This window comes from Typopeltis vanoorti, chromosome 16 (genome assembly GCF_054136105.1).
Source record: "Typopeltis vanoorti isolate ZY-2024b chromosome 16, IOZ_Tvanoo_1.0, whole genome shotgun sequence".
In the NCBI taxonomy this organism is placed as follows: Eukaryota; Metazoa; Arthropoda; class Arachnida; order Uropygi; family Thelyphonidae; genus Typopeltis; species Typopeltis vanoorti.
Genome location: NC_143564.1, coordinates 112576455 through 112594230, shown reverse-complemented (window position 1 = coordinate 112594230; position 17776 = coordinate 112576455). Strand labels below are relative to the sequence as shown.

Genomic DNA, 17776 nt, shown 5'->3' with positions numbered 1-17776 from the left:
ATTTTATATAATTAATAAATGTATGTTAAAAAATACACACATAATTTGCATGTAATTTGTTTCTTTTCTTCTATACATCTGATGCATCGACCCAAGTTTTACAAATTTAAGAATTTGTAGTTATGCAGAAAATTCAGTAAAGAGGTTCATAGAAATGAAAGAACTCATTTAATGCCAATTCACCAGTTTGGTTTTTTTTTTACCAAAAAAAGAATTAAATGAAAATTAAGCAAAGAACAACTCAATAGTTAACTGAAATAGCAATTCATTGAAAGACAGTTCCTCAAAGAAAATTAGACTATAAGCCATCCACTGAACATTCACCGAAAAATGAATTATATGGTAATTTCATCAGATTGAGATCAAATTGATCCCTGTGAAAAAGGTATTTATATGAAACAAGCAATTATCTAATTTTTGCTTAAGATTACAAAGAAAACTGAATTTGTAAACAAGTGATGCAACTCTACAATGGTGGATTCATATAAGATAATTGGGCTGATTCTCAAAAATGAGAAAATATCAGCTACCGTTATATGAACTACATCATTACAGCTCTAGTGTGCTTCTATGGGATTATAAAAATGTATGCACCTAATAACTTTTAAAAACTTAATGCTAGTGATCACCATAAACAAACAAAGAAATATGCTGTGTGGAGTGATCTTAGTCTCATGAAGATGATTTTAGATGTGCTTTACTGCTAAATTAATTAATAAAAACATGTTCATTTTTAAGTATGTGATATGTAATGCATATTTTTTTAATACATGTGACTTTACTCCAAGTCCCATGGGCATCTCTGGAGATAATTTCCTTAACATCTAACTGAATGAAATATGCAGACTTCTGATGTTTCAAGGATAACATCAATGGCAGTTTTCTGTCTTTTATCATGCAATTAGCATACCAAACTTATAATCCCTTTATGATGTAGGCTATTAATAAATTAACTGTGAAGGTATTGCAACCTTTTGAGGCCACTTGACAAACTGTTTTAACTTGGAAGATTTCTAATGCAGGAAATTCTAAGTTTTTTTTCTGTACATTTTATTTGTTAATAAGAGATGAATTATTTTGGAAGCATAAGTGGAAAAAAAAATAGTTAAATTATATCTATATCAAAAGTATCACATCAGATCAATTCTATAATAAATTTAGTTTAATCCTTTATCCAAGTGTGTGCAAACAAAGTTTGCGCCTGAAAGTATCATCAGGACTGGGGGTAAAGTGGTACAACACCAGGTAACTCCTTGCAAAGGTGGAGCAAGCTACCAACACTCCTATCTCAGTATCTCCCATAATGCAAAACACATCTCCTTGCGGATATGTATACTGTTATGCATTAAGGGAAGGGCCACTACCCAGACTAGTTTCGACCTTTATTGAGGTCTCTTCAGTGGGAGCCAGGCTCAAGTGGAGATACCAGCCAGAAGCATTAGCAAGGTCATCTCTACCTATAGGAGTTGCCAAATGGTGTGCCACCTTTTTAATAAATTACTCTGGATTTAGAGAAAGATGTTGAAAGTTTATTTTTCACTCGGTTAGAATATAATAAATTAAGTTTAATCCTTTATCCAAGTGTGTGTTAATGGCAGAAGCATTAGCAACCTTGCTAATGCTTCTGGCTGGTATCTCCACTTGGGCCTGGCTCCCACTGAAGAGACCTCAATAAAGGTCGAAACTAGTCTGGGTAGTGGCCCTTCCCTTAATGCATAACATTATACATATCTGCAAGGAGATGTGTTTTGCATTATGGGAGATACTGAGATAGGAGTGTTGGTAGCTTGCTCCACCTTTGCAAGGAGTTGCCTGGTGTTGTACCACTTTACCCCCCAGTCCTGAAGATACTTTCAGGTGCAAACTTTGTTTGCACACACTTGGATAAAGGATTAAACTAAATTTATTATAATCTGACCAAGTGAAAAATAAACTTTCAGATCAATCCTAGAAATAATTGCAGTCTTATTTTTCCAGTTGCTGAAATATTTTTCATCAGTGGAATAAGATGTTTTATTCATGCTCTGTGTTTTTACTGCAAACAATGCAGAAATTAATTTTATATTATTTTCAAACCGTTTTTGAAATAATTTTCAGAAGAGGATGATAGAGAGAGGAAAAAAATTTTATGGCCAACAAAATTTCTGTGTAACTTTGAGTTTGTGAAATGTGCGGTATCAAATAACCAGCATCTTAACATTATTTTAAATTAGACAACTATTTTAATGGTATTTCATACAAGTACATATATTCAGTTTATTTCTGTGTGTGTGTGTGGGGGGGGGGATGTCTTAAAACAAAGCAATGTGTTAATACAAAACATAGATATATTAACATTAATATATCTTGGTAATATTATTAATAATATTGGTAATATTTGTTTTTAAGTTTAAAATGATAGCACTATAGACATAATGCACATTAATAACAGAATTATGTAGAATACGACATCATCTGTTATTTACTGCATTACTTCTAAGTTGTCAGTTTTATTATTTATGTTACATTTTTAAAAATGTACAAAACTACTCCCCCTCCCTTAAATTGCTGAGAATAATTTTACATTCAGTTTAAAATCTTTAACATAAAAGTATAATGCTTCCCCTATTTCTCTTGAGACATCGAATGGACACTTTCTTTAGGATGTCATTACCGTATTTACTCAAATATAACTTGCACTTTTTTACCCAAAATTAAAGTTAAAAAATTCAGGAAAAAATAAATTGTTTATAATTAAATCTTCAGTATTCATTATAATTTGTAATTGCTCACATTTATAAAATGAATGAATTTAAATGTTAATTATCAACATTATTTATGTGATCAACTGCTCACCTTCAACATGCGATATATTTGAATCTTTTAGAGACAATGCTTTTGTAATTAAATTAATTATTTCTGGCGAAATCATGTCTCAAACTCTCAAAATCCAGTTGCACAACAGTTCTAATGATAGTCTCTTAATCCACCCACATGCAATCCAAGATTGAGAAGAAGTCAATGCCATCACTCCCCCATTTCCTCTACTGGTTGCTTCCATTTCTATGCATATGATTGGTGCGGTATTAACAAAAGATCGCGCGACTGAACAACAAAGGCAAGCTGATGATTGTTGAGTTGAAATGCTGATTCTCTTCAACCGAATTCCAAAATATTTGAACTGCCATAACAACATTCACTATCTATTTCCTAAATTTTTTTCATGTGTTAACTATATGCGAAACTTTAATTTCTTTTTTTGTAAAGTAAAATCAGGGGTGTGAGGTATATGCAAGGGAGAGTTATATTAGAGTAAATACGATAATTTCTTTTGATAATTACAGAAAAAAATCGAAAATATTCAGGGTTACATTATACAATAACAAAGAGAAAGCATGAAATTAGACCTGTATTTATACTGAGGGCTAGTAGCATACTGTCTTTGCTTGATTATCATCAGACCCAACAAGGAGGCAGGAGCTCATGAGAAACCACATATCACCACCAGCTTGTCATAACTTTCCTTGAATTCATTCACTGCAAAAAGTAAGCCATGCCAATTGCGCACAGCTCTTTTGCAGAAAAATCTAGCTCTCACCCCTTTTCTGACTGCATTAATTCTCAACTTCCATGGATGCCCTCTTCCCATCCTTAATAAAATAACTACTGGTATCTTATATGATCCTTTCAGTAGTCTGTCATATCACCTCTCTCTCCCTTCTAGTGTTCGTATCCCACAAATTCTCAATCTATCTTCATAATCTATATTCCATGATCCTAATATTTTTGTAATTCTTTGCACATTCTCTCTAGAGCTTTTTCATCCCTGCAGAAAATAGGAGATCAGATCTATGCCAAGAGAAAGTGGTATCAAAACCTCGTAAAGAGGTAAAATGACTTCCTTTTCCTTACACATGACAATGTTTGTTTTAGCTTTGCAGTATAACCCCTGAACTTCCTATCTAATAAAACATCAAGATCCCTAGCCTGACACATTTCTTCTAGCACAATCTCATAATTGTAATATGCCTTTGAGGATACTTGTGGAGGTAGAAAGCTATGTCTGATGTGCAAGGACAGTGATGGCGTACCTTTTTATCCAGGTGTGTCAAACATCTTTTTTTTTTTTTTTTTTTTTAAATATTGACATTGTTGATGATGTGCCACTTGCATACATGCATTATAAATTTAACTACATAATCATAGATGGTGACTTATACATATCCTATTAGGCTATTTATTTAATAGGACTGATATAAAATCTATGAATTCATATTATACAATTAATTTAATAAAGTGAAATTACAAACTTACATTACATTTAATGACTTTTCTGTTGCTGAGTACTGGTAGAAAGTTGTAGAAGGGCTATACTGTGTACATTTTAATGCTACACAGGCAGCGCTCAAATCATTGCTCAATCTGTTTCTCCCTTTTGATTTGATATTATTTAAGGCAGAAAATAGTTTCACAAGCGTATGTAGAAGAGAAAAGTGTTAGAGCTTTAGCAAAGATTTTAAGAGCATGAAAGTTTTCGGGAAGGCTATTCCACACGCTTAGAATTTCACAGTGTGAAATTTTACATGCAGTATCATGCAGACGTTCCCACTCAAGTTCTTCTAATTCATTTCTAAGAGCAATAAACTTTCTTTTCCAGATAGGATTACACTTGAAGTCGGCTAGTTGCATTTCTAGATCTTTTAAATCCAACCACTTAAATCCATCTAATTTAAGATCCATGAATTCTGTTTCATCAGGATACTTTATGAATTGGATTGTTTGTTCCAACATTTGAAATTGCTCAAATCTAGAAGAAAACTGCTCAGTTACTGACTTTAGAACTTCGATAGATTGGTTGATATGTTAATGATTTTTGGGGCTGGTTTCGTTAAAAAAATTTTCACTCTTGGGAAATACTTAAAATTGTTACTTTCTAAATCACATTGAAATATTTTGAGTTTATTCTCAAAGCTCTTGACGTGCCAAACATAACACCTACAGATTTTCCGAAACCTTGCAATTGTATATTAAGTTCATTCAGATGCAAGGAAAAATCTGTGAAAAACATCAGCTTACTGAGCTAAGCAGAATCATTCAACTGAGAAAATTCGTGCTCCATGCCCTTCGTATTTAAATATAATTTAATTTCATTTAAACATTCAACAAACCGTTCAAGTACTTGGCCACAACTCAACCATCGAATATTATTGTACATTAATAGACCATTGTACACTAATTCAACTTCACTTAAAAGTAAATTAAATTCTTGTTCGTTTAAAGCCCTGGCAGCAATAAAATTAGTTATCTTTGTCACAATTCTCATCACATCATCCAAATCCTTGAAGCCTGATTTCACACACAGTGTCTCCTGATGTATAATACAATAGTAACAAACCAGGGGATGACCAACATATTCTGTAAATTGTTTGATAAAACCGACGTTATGGCCAACCATATTAGGCACGCCATCAGTTGTAATCGAAAATATTTTCGATAAATTATCTGTTTCTCACGGAACACTTTAACAATACAGTCGCATATGTCTTTACTTGTCGTGTTTTGAGGTAACTTTATCAATTCCTTGTGCATAGAATCACCATGAACATACCTCGCAATAATAGCCAATCGAGCTGATGACGTAATATCTGTAGTTTCGTCGAGACAAATGGAAAAACAATGGCATGGGTTCAAGTCCTGTTGTATTTGATTTTCTATACTAGCATTCATTGATATAACTCTGTCTTTAATAGTATTCCTACTTAATGGTAACTCTTTCATGCACTTTACAATAGCTTCCTTATTATGAAAGTCATCATCAAATTCCTGACATGTACCCTCAAGGGGTGTACAGGATATGATAGTACTACATTAAAAATTTACATCATTACTAACTTCCTATCTACAATTTTCATCCTCTCAAGACTCCAATATTATCATTATCAGATCTTATATTTCTATCATCTAAGGCACACTGTACCATATCAATCCACCTATATCTTGGTCTTCCTCTGGGTCGTTTTCCTGCCAACCTGGCAGAGAACACTTGTTTTGCTAATCTTTCCTCCCCCATTCTATTTAAGTGACCATACCACCTGAGATTAGCTTTGCTAATGCATTCCTGGATGCTGACAATGTCAAGTTCTTTCCTAATATCCTCGTTTTTAATATGATATTGTCATTGATGCCATCTGTTCACGCCTCTAATCTTTCTCAGGACTCTCATATCTGTGGTCTCTAGTCTTTGGTCAAGTGTTTTACTTCTGACCCAGCTCTCAGATCTGTAAGTTAAAACTGGTTTGAACACTGTCTTGTATACAGCTAATTTAGTGTTCTGACTAATTTCTCTCTTGAAAGTCCTCAACTAAAAATGGTGCACACTTTATAAAAGCTTCTTTAATATAATCACCATCACTAAGTGGTTTCCCATGTTCAAAAATAGTATGTGAAATACTGTAACTTGTGGCTACTAAATTTGAAGATCCTGAAAAAATTTAAAGTCCCTGATTGTGATTCTGCCAGTTTTAGATGTTGTGATATGTATTGTTTGCATTCTTCAAAAGTTTTTTCTAGGAGCCATTTGTGCTTAGTTTCAAAATGTCTTCTTACATTCCAAGTTCTACTCACAGATAGCTCACCACACAATTTACAGAGAACTTTATCGCCCTATCAATAACACCATATTGTTCAGTCCAGGCATCTTGGAAATTTCTTTCACTTTGTGATAATTTTAGTTTTTTATTAGTGCTGGCTGCCATTGTAAAATGGTTCACAAATTAAAAAAGAGCACAATTATATACAGCAGTAATTAAGCAGTAATAATAACTAACAATTACTGGAAACGAATTATACACCAGCAGCTGAAATTACTTAAGTGGCAGACCATGCAAGACTACCACTACTTCTTTCAGCAGGGTTGCCAGATTTATTACTGATACATTTGTGGCAACCTTCTTATGTTTTACTTTCTATCATGCTACTAAATAGCAGCTATTTAGTAGGTTTTGTTGCAACATCATCGTAAGTTGTTACTATTTGCATTATTTAACAAAATTTACTGAATTTATTGCAACTATAAAAATGTTTTCATTATTTACTCAGATTAATTCAATATTTAATGCTGAAAATTATATTTTCCATTAAAGTGGTTTTAAATATGTTTAGAACTTGTATTACTCAGTCAAGAGACTTTGAATTGCATGAATGATTTTACACAGAAGTCAAATGAAAACTAATAAGGTTATAATATATAAAGCACACATAAGTTTGTATCGTATAATATTGATAATAATTTTTATAAGTTTGTATCATATAATATTGATAATATTTTTATAATATCATATGACTATGCAGAAATTATTATTATTACGGGCAACTCCAAGGAGTCCTTATACTCATTGAGGGAGGCCCTAACATCATGTCAGGAACAACTATTCGACATTCACACAGTATCTGTCATACCTCGCCTTGAACTCATTCACAGTCATGGCACCCAATTCCACTCATTCACCACTCTCCAAGTAAAAAAAAACCTAGCTGTAACATTGCCCAGCTTCCATGTATGGCCCCTAGTCCTTCCACCACCGGTCCTATTCTCAAAAATATCTTCTGAATTAATCTTATAGAAATCCTTCAGTAATTTGAATCTCTCAATCATATCACCCTTTTCTGCCTATCAACTAATCACTTGTCTGTGGAGCCTCTCCATCTCCTCCCCATCAAGAAGAAACCCTGGTGCCCAAATCTGGGCACAGTAGTCTAGATGGAGTCTTATCAAGGCTCGATACAGAGGAACAATAACCTGTTTGTCTCTGCTTGTTAAAGTATTTTTCAGCAACCAAGTGATTCGATAAGCTGATTTAGCCACTTTTGTGATGTGCCCCCTAAACTTCAAATCCCTGGCCTCGTCAATCTCCTGGAGTATTGCTGCTGATCTTTTCGCCCCAAAATGTATAACCTTACACTTTGCCACATTAAATTGACATCCATTCTCCTTAGCCCAGTCCTCCAAATCATCTTGCAAAATTTTGATATCCTGTGCACTCACTATTCCTCTATCCAACTTTGCATCATCAGCAAACAAATGAGCAGTTCCTCTCAGATCCTTTCCTATATCATTTATGAACAAATTGAAAAGTAGTGGTCCAAGAACAGAACCCTGCAGCACACCACTAGTCACAGGCTGTCTTTTGGACTCTACTATTGAATAAACCACTCTCTGATATCTCTCCATCAACCACCCTCCTATCCATCCCCATATGCTGCAGTTTACTGATTAGAATTCCATGTGGTATCCTGTCAGATGCCTTAGCAAGGTCCAGTAGAATCACTGTAAACCCATTACCCTTATCCAGTTCAGCCGTCACTGTGTTATAAAACGTGAACAAGTTACTTAAGCATGATCTACCCTTCACAAAACCATGCTGTCCCCCATACAGTATCCCATTTTCATCTATCCAATCTTATATTTTTCTCTTGACTATTTTCTTCAAGACCTTGACAACGATTCCTGATATGCTGATCGGTCAGTAATTTACAACAGCAGTCTTGGAACCTCCTTTATGCAGTGGAACTATTTTCCCCTTTTTCCACCCCCTCAGGACTAACCCAGACCCTAGACTCAAATTAAAGAAAATGGTCAAGGGCACTGACAATTCTTTAGCCGCTTCACGTACGACACGAGCTGGTATACCATCCAATCCCACAGATGTATTGACATTGAGGTTTTGTAACAGACTATTCACCTCCACTTCATTCACCACAATTCCCATATAAGTTCATTCTGTAATTGTAAAGTGCTCACTCAGTAATTCAACTATATCAACTGATTCGGTTACCTCCCTACCATCGGCATTCTTTAAAATGATTCTGCCATATACATTTTTTCTTTTACTTGCAACATAAAAACTGTTTGGGATTCTTTTTAGCCTGCATGGCTAATGTTCTTTAATAATCCGCTTTTGCTTTTCTTACCCTTCTGGCCTGCGCTTTATACTGTTCATGTGCCTACTGGTCACCTTTCTCCTTAAACTCCCTCCACAGTTATTTCTTTTTTTGCAACTCAAGCTTAATGGTGTTACTCATCCATTTAACCTCTACTTGATTTATTATTTGGAATCTGGGTATACAGTCAGCCATTGCCTCATGCAAACACTTAATCGCCTCCCATGCACTATCCGCATCCAGCCTTTGCAGTTTTACATGCCATGGCACCGAACCAATCAAACTCCTAAGCCTGTCATACTTACCAGCCTGATAATCCCACATGTACCCTGTCTTAATTGTAAATTCCACACCTTTAGCCACCTCTCAAGTTAAGACCCTATGATCACTCTCACCAATTGGTGGCAATGTGGTCATATTCGTTACAGCCAAATTCTCAGATGCAATTACTAGGTCAAGCACTTTCTGACTCCTAGTATTTTCCATTACATGCTGTTGCAGATAGTTATCCCTTAATAACCGCATAAAATCCAATTCCTTCCTCCCATGTGTCCTCTCCTCCTTCCAATCAATGAAAAAAACACTGCGACGGCCAGGAATCGAACCCGGGTCAACTGCTTGGAAGGCAGCTATGCTACACTATACCACTGTCGCTACTGTGGTTAATAATGATTAAGAAAGAAAATGTAAACTTAAAACACTTGTTGTTTATAGGCTAGTTACAAAATAAAATAGAAATAGGCTAACTATAAAATATAATTCTTTCAATGAACCGAAACCTACCTTTGCCTTAACTGAGAGCGATCTTACATGATTTATCGCAGTTTTTTCATCAGAATACCAATATCTTTCAATATCCAAGGTGTGTCACCTGAAACCCTCAAGTGTGTCAGTGCTGACATGCTTGTCATAGGTTCACCATCACTGTACAAGGAGGTACTCAAAAATAACTGGAATCTGAACTTAGCACGCTCAAATTTTCTAGTTACAGATGATGCTGCTAGGCATTGTGAATGTCCAGTTTTTTGCACCAGTCTGGCAAGTGGCATCATCTTGTGTGAATTGGTACATTGATCTGGCTGCTTTTGTTAGTGTTTACAAGCAAGTTTGGTTATTTTGTGATGGCTGACCACAAGGAATAGTGTGTGCCTGAATTTTTTTTTTTCTTTTGGGTAAAACTGCAGCTGAAACTATTATGCTTTGGTAAGCTTTTAAGGACGATGCTTTAGGGGTAAAATGCAGGTCTACAAGTGGTTTAGCCATTTTAAAAATGGGGACATGTCAGTTGAAGACGAACCATGATCTGGCCAATCAGAAATGATGAAAACATCAAAGGCTTGCCAGACAATCAATGAAGATCGTTGAAAGTTTGTGAAGAGACGAATTTTTCATGGAGTGTGTATACCCCATCCCACACTGCCTTGTCTGTCCAGTTCTTTCCCACCCTCCCTACTCATCTGATCTCTTTCCATGTGACTTTTTTTATTCCCACAGATAAAGAAAATCATGAAAGGGCAGCAATTCATTGATGTGGGAAAGAAAAGAAAGTCGGAGGCCATTAACAGTACTGCATTGAATAGTTCCAGAACTGAAAAAAATGTTACAACAAGTGCACTGATTCACATAGAGAGTACTTTGAAGGAGACTAGAATATAGTATTATTAACTTTAAAAATATAATTCTGGTTATTTTTGGTTTTCCCTTGTATAATCAGAAAGAAACAGTAGTGGAACACAATTTGAAAATCTTTATAAATGATTTTTTTTAAAACTGAATTAATATTGTATTATTATATTCTGAGAGAATTACATTCAAAGGCTTTTATTGTCCATGTGGAAATGGCATTTACATCCAGTACTAGGCTGCACGAAGAAAGACTAAGTTTGCCAACTAATGAATTTTTTCAACACCCATTTTTTTTGATCAGTTCCCATGTTAATCTATCTGTGGCACGAATAAGATTTTTTTTTTACTCCTGGAAGAAAACTGACTGTATAACTCACATTATTTCAGATAATATATAGTGTTAGGACCATGAGATGGTGGCAATCGCTTGTCACACTCTTCTTCCTGGGTGCCAATTAATATCACTGATATCAATCACAGAAGGGCAGGCACATGACTAAGGATGGAGGCTAGCTACCCACTAATCTTCAAATTGTTAGGGCTAAATGGCCTCACAATACTCCCTTATAAGAATAAAAGATGTTAGTGGATTATTATTATTATTTTTTTTTTTCAGAATCTTATTAGTAAACTGCAAATCACACATGTATAGTATTCTTAGTTTAAGATTAGTTCATCTTCATGGCTAATCTTTGTAGGCAACACACAGCTTTACTGTTAAACTGAACTGTGGTAATGGTAATTTGTACTAGTTATGGCAGAGAAATTAAGCAATATAACTGCTGCCTTCTGTTATGTCTTGTCTATTAAATTTTATGGTTTCAAATCACCAGACACATCCTGCTTTTATTTTATTTTTTTTTATTGACATTAAGTTGGTATACATCAATTAAATATGTTGAAAAAATTAAATCATTTTCATCAGAACCAGGATTGGAGCCATATGAATTCAAAGTTTAGCTGACAATCTCTGTTAAAGAAGTTGGTGACAGCACACAGGTTTGTATATGAAGTCCTTTTGAAAGAATGCAGTGAAATATTTGAATCCTTTTTTTTTTTAAGAGTAATTGTGTTTTTAATTAAGGTACCGATGAATCTAACAGTGCAGAATAATTCCTTGGGGCACAGTGTAGATTGTTTGCTTAAGTCATATCTTAATTTTAGTTCGAAAAAATAAAAACGGAATGAAAGAGCAGCCACTTACTCAAAAAACAATAATATATGCATCAATTACAGAATTTAACTATATATACTTAGGAAACTGATATCAAAAAGAGATTGGGAAACAACGTATTTGTTTTGTAGTACCCAAGTGTTGAAATCTGAGGCATGTTTGTGATTTTGAAGCATTACAGTTTTCATTCCAATGTAGAATTTATGGAGACAAATACTTGTGTTTGATTAATTGCTTTCCTTACAATTTAAGAAAATAACACTTGATGTTTTAACCTTTATATATCGAGGTCATCATCAGAAAAACACGTGCACAGGACATAAGCTACATGACACTATGCAAAAACAAGCTAAATCTAAATGCTTTGTTAATCATTTACACTAGCCTGACATCTGGTGGAAATATATAAAAAAAAATAAAAAGTTACTTAACATAAATATAATGATTTTATTTGTGAATTATTTTCTTATATAACTTTTTTTTTCTATTTTTTTCACCAGAGGTCAGCTAGTAGTGTAAATGATTAACAAAGCATTTAGATTTATTTACTTTTGTGTAGTGTCATGTAGCTTGTGTGTTGCGCATATATTTTCCTGATGATGACCTCAATATAGAAGTTGAAATGTTGAGTGTTATTTTTAATTGTAAGTAAAATAATTGCTCTAATACAAGTGTTTTTGTCTCCATAAATTCTATACAATGATTGCAGTTTTCAGTTCAACAAAGGAACGTGTTGAAATCATATATTGTAATGACTTAGTTGAATTTGTAAACTTCAAGATTTGGTTGCTCACTTTTATTGGAAAATTTTGGCAAAGAAGTTACAAAATTGCTGAATGAAATATAAAAATTTTGTAGTTAAGATCTATATTAAAATCTGAATTATTGTCTGGATATAAATCACCATTCACACTATGAAGTAGCAGGTACTCTTGCAGAGTATCTGCTGCTTAATGATTATTAAGTACCTGTCAGAATCTACTTATGCTGTCTACATTTTAGATAATGTTACCAAAAATTTTAAAACAAAGAAAATTTTCCTGGTCAGTTGCTTCTGCTACAAATTGCTATTCAGTAAATATTGTCTTTTGATGTCATGGAAGCATTTTGAGAGGCCTGATTAACTTAAATCCGTTGTATCAGATAGATGTCAGCCAATGGCTTAGATCAGGGGTCAGTAACCGACAGCCCACATGTGATCCAAACATGCATTTTTGGTGGCCCATAAAAGGTTGACCATACTTACATGCCATGTGGCCTGCATGCTGAATTATTTAAATAATACATTTTATAATAGGAATAATAAATTAAAAATAATTTTATACCTATGCTTCTTGATATCGCCATGCAACTTGGCCTGAGTCAATCGAGCCAAGTTGCACATTATCCCCACTCATGAGTGGGGATAACAAAGGCGACTTCATCCGACAACAATCGAGATTTTAGAGCACTTTTTGCAGTCGCGTTCCCTGGTCCTTTTAATATAATTCAATAACATCAACTATTATTTTCAAAGGATATATATTTGTAAAAAATAATTTAAAAAATGGGTTCAAGAAAATGTAAAATTGCAGATGAAGGAAGAATGTTTAATGATAAATGGAACAGCAAGTATTGAAAATGGAGGTAAGCCCCTTTGTCTTATTTGTCATAAAAGTGTTGCTGTTATGAAAGTGATATCAGACGTCACTATGAGAATGTCGTACTTTAAATATGTCTGCGTTTTTTAAGATTGATATAATAAAAATTTATAATTTAAGTATTTTTTTCACTCACTCGTGGCCCGATTATTTAAAATAAAACTTAAATGTGGCCCACAGGTCTGAAAAAGGTTGCTGACCCCTGACTTAGATATTGTATCCATACCCCCCCCAAGGGGGAAAAACTACCACTATCTTGGAGAAATTTTATACAGTTATACCCCAAAGCTACGCGGTAGTGACCTACAAAAAGCGCGCGAGTCGAATTCGCGTAACTTGGGGTATAATTTTGCATGAATTTATATATACAAACATACAATTGGAACCAAAGGTTTACAAAAACGGCTATTTTTAAAGAATTGTAATATAAGAATAATAATAATCAGAATTGTAGTTTTTCGTACATAAAGTTATGTCGATGGTTTCATATCATCTAATAGATTCGTCTGACGGCATGATATGTTTTTCTTGTCATGCAAGCTAATGATTTTTTTTATTCCTTGCCTTGTGGCTACAATTCGTTCCTTGTTAGAATCTATGTCCTCCAAAGTCTGTAAACCTTTATTTTATGATTGTTCTTACTGTGGATTCCTGTAGATCGAACTTCTTTGCTAGCTCACAAATTTTCATTCCACCTTCAAAATCCTTAATAATGTTGAGTTTTATTTCCAAAGTCAATGTTTTTCTTTTCTTGCTAGCTGTAGAAGAATCGGACTTGATTCTTTTGGACAACATTATTATTTTTTATGTGATAAAATTTTTTATCAAGAACATGACATTAAATAATCGCAAGGTTTGTAGACTATAAAAATCGTGTATGAATGGAGACCGCGTAAAACACGTCAGTGCTTGTTCACAGCATGTGTGACACTGGCGAATGCAGCCGGCGCCGGAAAGATACGACTAGTGGTGAGGCGTGAAGTGGGATGGGAATACGTATATATAAGAAACTGCGTAACTTGGGGTATGACTGTATATGTAAATAGAACAGGATTTATCTGCAATTGCAAAGATGAATGCTACTTACATGACTTTATAGCTGTTCTGTTTGTGAGAAAACATGCTTACTGATTAATATGGTTATTTGACATTTTAGTGCAGTGATATCTCTGTTATCTGACCTTCAAATACCAAACCTTAGCGTGTCAGGCTAAGATTGTGAATGTCACTTAACTGACCAATAAAATATTTCTCCATGGCAATCAGACATTCCAGTATACAATGCATTTCAAGAAATGCAGTTCCATTTAACTCATTTTAAGTTTTATATTTAAGGTTTGAAATATTGTATAAATGGAATGTAAATTTCTTGAATGCAACATTTTTTTCAAATGTGAGTTGCAATGTGTATGGGAATGAAATATATTTTTGCTTTTGTTATGAAAATATGCAGTACTGTAGCTGGTTTAGTGTGTGTAAAACACTTTCATTCTAAATTTTAAGTAATTAAATTAAAAGGAAAACTACACGACAGCACGCACATTTTATTAGATGCATTTGCTGGTCAAAACAATGGTTTCAGCAAAAATTAATTAAAAAGTTCACAAATTGGAAAAATTGTTATGATTGTTAGACAATTGCATACAGAGCTAGAAAGGTGAAATGCCCCACAATAAATAAAGTTGCAACTACACTAATATATTTAGAAGCATTGCATTCTATTAATGCATTAAGAAATTTGGAAAAGCACATTTTACAAGTTACTGTGCTTTGGCATAGCAGTTTTTCCAACTTTATAAAAATAAATTATAAAAGAAGTTGGAAAAATTGCTATGTTTTTAAATGATAACAGATCTAGGAGGTAAACTTCCCCATAATCAAGTTGCAACCACACTAATAGTTAATGCCTAATTTTGAAACTATTTTGCATTATTTCCAAGATGTGTGAACTTGATTTTGTTAATTTATGCTTTAACCTCCCAACCAGCCAAATCTGGATACGATGCAATACACCTGTTAAAAGAACATATATAAGAAGTGCAATTTGGCTGTTCTGTCCTTTAGGAGGTGCGATAATCCTTCACGCTTTAGAGAACACTTACACAGATTATCTCACGAAGCTGAGTCTCAGTTCTCCATAACAAGAAATGCAGTTCCTTGCTGGGAAACTTAGTTATATTAGACAGACTAAAAATATAGAAATTATTTTTATTTTCTCTTTTTATTGTACAGTTTATAATTCCAGGACAAAATATAACTCCTTGCATACTTTCTTCACTTAAATATATTACCTTGGAGAATTAATGTTTTTGTGTAATTTTGTCATATCATATCACTAAGTTTTTCAAAATATCGTAATCTACTGTTCTTTGCACTTTCACCATTTTTTGGTTTCCCTGTATAATTGGGCTTTATTTAAAGTGATTGATATGTATATATTTTCTGCTAGTTTATATATTTTTCTCCAATTTTAAAGTAAGAGATACTTTTGCGTATATTCTCCGATACAAAATATGTATGCATCAAATGTGAAATTTCATATTTTCACAATAGAAATGAACTTTATTTCGACTTCGATAGTTTTACACCCCCCTCTCGAAAACTGTTATGAAACATAGGTGAAGTTTTTATTTAATTTGTTATTTTTCCATAGTAATTGTTCCACTTAACGTTTAATTTTTCGACACAGAAACTAAGTTTTGATTATTATAATTATAAATACACATTATTTCAAATCAGGAAGTTATGTGACATTAGGTAATAGGGGAAATTAATATTTAAAAACACTGTCATCCTGCAAATGCAATATCAGAATAATGTTTCGTATGTCTGCTAATCAATCAGAAAGATTTAACAAAACAAGGAATTTCTGCCTGTAAAATATTCAGTTATTGCAAGAGGCACTTTAGTGTGCTGCCTGCTGGGCATGTTCTTTTGATCTGGTTCCCAGTAATAAAATAAGTGTTTGGACATATATTGGATTTTGTTATTTGGAACAGTTTCCTCCTGCACAAAAACAAATGTTTGTCTACCATAACATATCTAGATTACAGAATAGAAATATGAAAGCATTGCTACATGCATATGCGCCGCCTTCAGCAAGCAGGCAATCGTTCGAGACTTCTGAGGTTGAACGCTGCTAACTCCAACCATTATCCTGAGAATCTACCAGCCACAGCTAATTAAAAAAAACCTCAATGCAAATGCTATGTATGCAAAAAAAAAAAAACTATCTGAAGGGAGACAATCTGGTGCCCTGAATGTAAAACTGCTTTATGTGTTTACTCTTTCTTTAGGGTATTCCATACTGTTCAAGATTTTTAAATTCTGAACAGTATGAAAACAAAAATGTTTGTTTTCCGGGCCATCAAGACAATCCTTTTCAGGACTACACATATTGATAGAGAGAGAGATGACTGTTTGTACTGTTTCCATTTCATCTTGAAGGCAAATTTTTTAGGTAATTTTTTATAACACAATGATATATTATTCTTTCAAAATGTCTAATAGTATATTTTTGAAGGAATAAAATATCACTAAAAAAGCAGGTGCCCTTGTTTTAGGGTTTCATAGTGTTCAACATGCATAAATTTTCACCAGTAAAATCAAAAATGTTTTTTTTCAGGGCCATCAAAGCAGTCCTTTTCAGGACTACAAATATTGATAGATGCCTGACTGTACTGTTTCCATTTCATCTTTCAAGTAAATTATTTCACCAAAAAAAAAAAAAAAAATAAATAAATAAAATAATTTTAAAATCTATAAATAATAACATTAACATCTCTTGCCAACACACTACCACACACAGCATTGATGTGATATAAGTTCCAAATTTTTTGTGTGGGAGATATATATATAATACCTTAATTATATTTCAAACAATTCTGAATAGTAGGGTAAATGATTCTCTGAGATGTTTTATTTCTTAATTTTTGAAACAGTCTGTGTACCCCAATCTCACCTAATACAACAACTTTTTTTCAAATATGCCAATTACAAGACTGTGTTTTTGTAAATAAGAATACGTTTTGGCGAAACTTTGTCTATTAAATTTTCATATCAATGTGTACCACAGATTAGAAATTTTCAAAGTAGCATGAATATTTTTTTTATTACAAAACAGCAAAGTTTGATAATAAATATTTGCACTACAATAAAGTTCGACAGATTGAACAATATTATTGGATTATTTCTTTTCTCCTGTGGGAGAAAAACAGGTAAATGTCACTCGTATAATTATAGCAGATTTTCTGTTGGCAAAAATGGTAAGAAAATAATCATTTGCACTTTCATTCAAAACAGAACATAACTTCACCAATGAAAAAGAAAATACTATATATTTTTCTTCTATTATTTGGTTTTTTCTTGTAGTAGAAAGAAGAAATTACTGTACATATTTCTTTTGTAAATACAAGAG

General features: G+C 33.4%; 1 protein-coding gene across 1 annotated transcript in view; it reads right to left on the bottom strand.

Moving 5' to 3' along the window:
* Positions 1–17776, bottom strand: part of Cbp80 (Nuclear cap-binding protein subunit 1) — a 462862-nt gene that overhangs the window by 24920 nt on the left and 420166 nt on the right. The window lies entirely within an intron of this gene.